Here is a 6,989-nt window from a genome sequence, read left to right on the forward strand (position 1 = left end):
TATCAACCTAGATTTTTTTCCCAGGACAGAAGTACAATCTAACTAGGAAACAACCTAGAATGCCCAGCCTTATTTTAGGGGAGCCCAAAATAAAAGGGAGAGTGTGATTATAGATGTTCTACGTTGAGATGAACAGAGAGTGTCTTGCGCTCTGGAACCAGAATTCCCAGGGTATTAGTTCTGGAACTGTCACTTATGGGCCATGGAATGTTGGACGTGTTCATTAGAATCTCTGTTCCTTAGTTTTCAATATGTAAAATGGACATCTTAGGAGCAGCTACATTATAGGATTAAATGAGGTAATGTATGTTATACTTTTTAGAATAGCACCAAGCCCATAGTACTAATTACATAAGTATTAAGTAGATAACACCTGTGAGTCTAAATTTCCACTAGTCTTGAATTTAAAACACTTGAATTGTAAATTGAATGTGTATAGAGAACAAATAGGAGGCACTCAATAAATATTTGTTGAGTAAATAAGTTTACATCTTTTCACCTAGGAATTCCTTTCTTGAGACGCTATTTTAGACAAAGAACTACACATATAAGCCAAGATTTATAAAAAGATGTTTTTGCAATATTATTGTTGGAACAAGATGGAGAAAAAATATTCATCTTAATATAAGAGGGATAAGAAAGGGAGGCAGGATGGTGGAGGCCATATCCCTAAAGTGAAGACACTAGAGCTGCTGCTCAAAAAGAGTGGTTCCTCAAAAAGTTAAAAATAGAACTACACAATGACTCACCAACTGCACTACTAGTTTTCAATCCAAAGAATACAAACATAGTTATCTAAAGGGGCACATGCACCTCAATGTTCATAGCAGCAATGTCCACAACAGCCAAACTATGGAAAGATCCCAGATGTCCGGTGATGGCCGAATGGATAAAGAAGAAGATATATATTGAGGAGTATTACTCAGCCATCAAAAAGAATTAAATCTTGCCATTTGCGATGACGTGGATACAACTAGAAGATATTATGCTAAGTGAAATAAGTCAGTCAGAGAAAGACAAATACCATATGATTTCACTCACATGTGGAATTTAGGAAACAAAACAGATGAACAGGGATCCCTGGGTGGTGCAGCGGTTTGGCACCTGCCTTTGGCCCAGGGCGTGATCCTGGAGACCCGGGATCGAATCCCACATCGGGCTCCTGGTGCATGGAGCCTGCTTCTCCCTCTGCCTATGTCTCTGCCTCTCTCTCTCTCTCTGTATGTGTGACTATCATAAATAAATAAAAATTAAAAAAAAAATTAAAAAAAAAACAAAAAAAAAACAGATGAACATAGGGGAAGGGAAGGAAAAATAAAATGAGATAAAAACAGGGAGGCAAACCGTAAGAGACTCTTAACAATAGAAAACAAAGTGAGAGCTGCTGGAGGGGAAGTTGGCAGGGTTGGGGTAACTGGGTGATGGACATTAAGGAGGGTACTTGATGTAATGAGCACTGGGTGTTATACGCAACTGATAAATACTAAATTCTACCTCTGAAACTAATAATACAGTAGGTTAACTAAATTGAATTTAAATAAACAGTTTTTAAAAAACAATGATTGATGTTTTTTAGACTTGTGTGTAGTGGAAAGAGGCTTACTGCTGAAATAGGCTTTGGGAAGGACACTGGAAATAGGATGTGGGTTAAAATACACTAATGAATGATTGTTTGGTCCTTGCCATGGTTTCCTTCTTGCAACTCTTCAATTATTTAGCAAAGGTAGTAACAATATTTTGTATATGGTTGGCTTTTTGAAGGAAAGTATGAGGAGGCTAGGGTCCATGATCAAGATGTCAAGATGGCAATCATGGCTACAAAAGGAGAGACAGTGCTTTTAGATACATACATATTACGACGTGAAAGTTTGAATCCAAAATACTTGGATTTCTAAGGGATAGTAAGGCCTGATGGACAAGGTGAGCTAAAATGGGAAACAGTAAATCACTGAGGATAAGGAGTGATTAGGAAATTATAGCACATCCATTCCAAAAAACAATAGATACCCATTATAACTGAGTTTTGGGAAGTTGGTTGTAACAAGCAAAATTGCTTATGTATTGTTGTTAAATAAAAGTAGGAATAAATATTGCACACCAGGATTCAAATTTAAACTTTAACTTAATCTGAACAAGATCTAAACAATTTAAAGAAAGATTAGAAACATAAATCTAAATAGTATCAGTTATTATATTTGGATGGGATATGACATTTAGGATTTTGGTATCTGACTTCTCACATTTTCCAAATATTCTCTAATGAACATGTATTGCTTTTGTCATGGTGAAGAAACAAATTTGATCTTTCAAAACTATCATGATCCCATGGAAACACTGGGGAATTATTTGATTTTAAAACTGTTTAGCCTTTGAAGATCCACCAGAGAGGAAATGTAAAAACGTCACGGCAGGGACTTTACATGGAAGTTCAACCATGTAAACAGCTTCAAGTAATTTAAAAAGATATATAAAACACTGGGGGAAGAAGACTAAGGACAATAATTATAGATTATGTATGTGGTCCTCGATTCTAATGTCAGAAAAAAGAGAACAATTAGCAATGTATTAGCTAAAGTATTTTGAGCTCTCTAGGGAACCACAGACATCTGCTAAGTTACTTAAGCAGCATTGTGTGTTGGTCATTGTGGCAAATGATTAAAAGTCAGAATCTCTAGTTGGAGGGCTACAGTGTTTTACCTACCAGCCATGTAACTGGGACAAGGTATTTAAGTTGAGCTGAGTGAGGTTGATTTAAAGGAGCCAAAGGGCAACTTCCTGTTTGTGGCCGTGTTATCACAAGGTCAAGGAGCTGAAGTATGGGAGGTATTAAGTGAACCACCAAATGCCAGACAAATACAGATTTGCCTTTATTTGAACAGGACTGAAAATTACCCCATATGTTTTACTCAAAATCACAGACCAAAACCAAGTCAAACCAACCAACCAATTAAACTCATTATAGTCATTTATCTTCATGTGCCAGAAATGTTTCTATATTCATTATCTAAATTTCCTTTAAAAAAAAAAGCCCATTAATGTCTAGTGATTCTGTGTAAGTAAAAGAAATAATACCATAAAGAAAACACTGAAATTAAAAAAAAAAAACAAAGGGCAATATCTCCTCTGTGAATCGCCTGAATCAAGTCCGACTTTTCTACCCCTAAAGAAAAAAGAAATGAAATCTACCTAATCATGTATATCAGCAAATGAAGGTGACTTTGAAATTCTACCTTTTATTTTCCTTGAGAAACCGCCTAGAAAAAATTTTCATGTATTTATACTTTTAGATTAAAAAAAAAGGATTACATTTAAAATTAGTATAGTATCAAACCCATTGCCTTTGCAAATATAAATACCTAGAGAACAATGAAGTTGTAGACATAGAATTTCTTTCTGTAGCTCAAAGCTACATTCTTTTCTTTCTTTCTTTCTTTTTTTTTTCAAACTGCATTCATGCAGGTTCAGCTGTCAGCCCTGGGAGTAAATAGGATCGTTAAGAACTAATCAGAAAAAGAGATTGATGGGATGAGGAATGGAGAACCATCATGACATAAATTCTTCATTTTGGGAGGGCACATATTTGTGTTCTAAATTTTAAGTATAATGAAGGAGCCAGGCCTTGGTTATTCACCGCTGGGGTCACTCTAGTTTGTCAATCTGAACTATTCCCTTGGTTCTCCTTTTCAAAAAATCTGATCTTCTCAGGAAACACTCTTATGGAAGAAGATGTTCCTTTGGGCTTTGAGAACTTTTCTATTCTTTCTGTGACATGCATGTTCTCTGTGATGTTTGTTGAGACTTTCTCCGTCTTTCTCAATCAGCCTCGTCTTTTCCAGATAGCTGAATATTTATTCTAATTTGAATATTCACAGCAGAATTAATTTATATCTGAGTGCCTTCTTCAGTTTACAAAACCATTCATTTTGGCTAATGATCCAGGAGAATGAACAAATAAAAATTGATATTTACTTCAGGACCAATACAGTAGACTCCATCAAGGCATGACATGACAATTATTTACATATCCTCTTCACATCTTGGCATAGAGACAAGCAAAGAGCTAACACTGAAGATCCACAGGGTATTTAGAGAAACCCTAAAAAGAATTCCAATCTCAAGATCTCCGCAACAAATTAGAAACAACACAGCTGTTAACTAATTTAAGCGTTATCAAGATAACTGATTAAATTTCTTAGAGGAAATAAAAATACAAACGACACATGGATTCTTGAGACTTTAACTTAATCCAGGACCCTTTGGCCTTAGTGCGATTGGAACAGAACCAACTTCCACACTATTTGTGTTTAAAATAAATGAGAAAATTGGAGAGAGCCCACACAGCTGTATCCATGGCCACAGCTGTCAGCCAGTGGTCGTGTGACAGATTTAATTCAGCCTTTCATCAAAGGGAGTTTCACTGGACAACCTCTCAAATGTTTGAGCTTCAGAAAACAAGACTAGCTTTCCTTACCAAAAAGGAAATGATTAAGTAAGGAATAAGCCATCTTACACTGACCCTTTAACCTTCTCTCTGTCTTGAAGTACACAGTTTCATGAGAATGGAAAAACACTAGCTAAATCAAAGTTAAGAGCTGTACAGCTGGGCAGGCTCAGATTAAGCTGAATTTGGAAATGGTTCCCTTGGTAACAAAAATGGACATAGATCTCAGAAGAAATCAACCAGGAGTAACTCTTTAAATGTCTTAGTCTATTTCAGTGAAATGAAGCAGGTTAAACCTGGTAAATTATAAAGCCCTTTGCAAATATAAAGGAAGATAAGTCATCATATTCAACACAAACATTATAGTTAGAAAAATCGGAATAGTCCATCTTATTAACTCTTAATGTCATTAGGAAAACCAAAGACAAAAAATGAGCTTTCTAGGATCTATGATGTAAGATGTACTTTCAAACTGAATTTAGACCTTTTCAGTCTGATTTTCTTTTTAAGGAAATTTGACCGTATATACCGCTTAGCAGCACATCAAAATTCTCACACTTTTGTATAGCAAATGATAGTAAAAAAAATCAGAGTTGTCACTTTTCCATCTAACACTGATGCTTGTAAAGGAGTAGAAAATATCCAAGAAGATCTGAATCACATTTAATTACATGTCTCATTTAGTTTTCTAGAAACACTTGAAAGATAATAAATATCATTAAAAATACATCACAACCCAATTACAAGTCTGCCTGATAGTGGAGAAATTAATGCCTTAGAGCCAACTGCTGGGAATTTTAGATTAATTTATATGAAACCTGTGATGAAAGCTGCCACTGGCTTAAACTCTGACACTATTTTAATATATAACCGTCACCAAATGAACTTTCAGGGCCAGTGTGAGGAGTGTGTGTGTAAATGTATACATACATAAACACACACAAGCCACACACACAAGAACATAAATAGTTCTGTTAGCAATATGCATCCTGTATGTTCAATAAATCTCTCTCATTTCCTTTCTTACTTTTGGCTACTTGAGACTGGATGTGTATAGTAGGCATTTGTTGTTTTCTGACCCAGGCAACACCTGCCCTGCTTTCTTTTTCTTTTTGTACTACTATTTTATCTGCCTCTGTGGACTTCTCTCCCCATCCCCAGTAGGGACAGTCTTAGTAGTCTTGGTGTCTCCAACTAATAGTCATATGGGACTCTGGCCTCTCTCGAGTCAAGGTTCAGAGTTTTGGGGGGGAGGGGGGAGTGCTAAATGAGCCTGGCTAAGGTCACATGCCCTAGACCACCAGATAAGCATGATCCTTTTAATTATCAGACTCACCCAAGACCATGATAAGTATTTAGCACTTTATCTCACTGAGTTTCCTTCTAAAGCCTAGAAGAGATCATCATTGCTTTATTTTACAGATCCAGACACTTGGATTCTGAGGGTTTCCTCAGTAAGTGGACTGAAGAACTGGTATTTCAACCCAGCTCAGCATGAAAAACCTTCAGTCCTTCCCACTCCACCAGCCAACATCACGGTGTTGCAGGAATAGAAAACAGAAAAGCTTTTTCCCCCCCACTGCAGGGAAGCTGCTTGAAACACAGCTATAGATTTGAGTACCAATTTTGCTCCCTTTGTTTTTTTTTTTTTTAATGATTTTATTTATTTATTCATGAGAGAGGCAGAGAGGTAGAGGGAGAAGCAGGTTCCCTGTGGGGAGCCTGATGCGGGACTCTATCCCAGGACTCCGGGATCACTACCTGAGCCAAAGGCATATGCTCAACCACTGAGCCACCCCGCTGCCCCCCTCTTTGTGAGTTTTTGCAGCGAAGGACATCTGGAGGCTGATGTGAGGTCACTGGACACCTCACGGAAGGCAGTGGTGGCGAAAGAGGACCGAATAATATTTGTAAGAGGGTAAGGGGGACAAAGAAAAGGGAGTGCAAGATATATTAAGGAAATGTACATTGAATGCTAGCTAATGATTGTGTCAAAACCCACAATGGAAATTGCCACTAATCTGTACCTTCACAAAAATTTGTGCCATTACCACCATCTGGGAAATAAAAAGAGCTATTGGGATCATGGTGTTACTTCCTGTCCATTGTGCCATAGCCCTCCCTGACAAATGGTCCACCTCCTGTTCAGATGTAATAAAGGGCATCGCCATGGAGCTGACTGCCACGTTGGCAGTTCTCCTCTACCTTGCTTCTCTCTTGGCTCAACTCTTCTACTCTTGGCAGTTGGTCTTGAAGAAAGTAAGCTCTCTCTTGCTTAAGTTGCAAGCACTTCTGACTTCAATTTGAAAGCATCTTCTCTGAGGCTACCTGGCACATGGAGGGACTGCTCCCCCTTGCTATGGCCACACTCAGAATCCTCTGCCTAGCTTCTTGGGTCAGATCAAGTTTCAGTTTACACTTCTCTATTTCCATGATCAGGTTGAAATCAGATCTCCCCCATTACTCCAGCTTTTTTGCTCTCTCCAACCATCCATTTATAGCTCCCAGTTCTACTTTCCATTGCTTCAACCTAGAATCAGTCCCATTT

General features: G+C 37.6%; 1 protein-coding gene and 1 long non-coding RNA gene across 11 annotated transcripts in view; one reads left to right on the forward strand and one right to left on the reverse strand.

Annotated features, from left to right (window-relative positions):
• The window catches only part of DOCK10 (dedicator of cytokinesis 10), a 260,529-nt gene that overhangs the window by 150,771 nt on the left and 102,769 nt on the right, over positions 1 to 6,989 (reverse strand). The gene's annotated exons all lie outside the window — the stretch shown is intronic.
• The window catches only part of LOC112669809 (uncharacterized), a 20,891-nt gene continuing 14,090 nt past the window's right edge, over positions 189 to 6,989 (forward strand). The window contains exons 1-2 of the long non-coding RNA XR_007405750.1: positions 189 to 299; positions 5,864 to 6,700. This is a non-coding gene — a long non-coding RNA (uncharacterized LOC112669809). The remainder of the gene's footprint in view (positions 300 to 5,863; positions 6,701 to 6,989) is intronic.

Source organism: Canis lupus, chromosome 25 (assembly GCF_003254725.2).
Source record: "Canis lupus dingo isolate Sandy chromosome 25, ASM325472v2, whole genome shotgun sequence".
In the NCBI taxonomy this organism is placed as follows: Eukaryota; Metazoa; Chordata; class Mammalia; order Carnivora; family Canidae; genus Canis; species Canis lupus.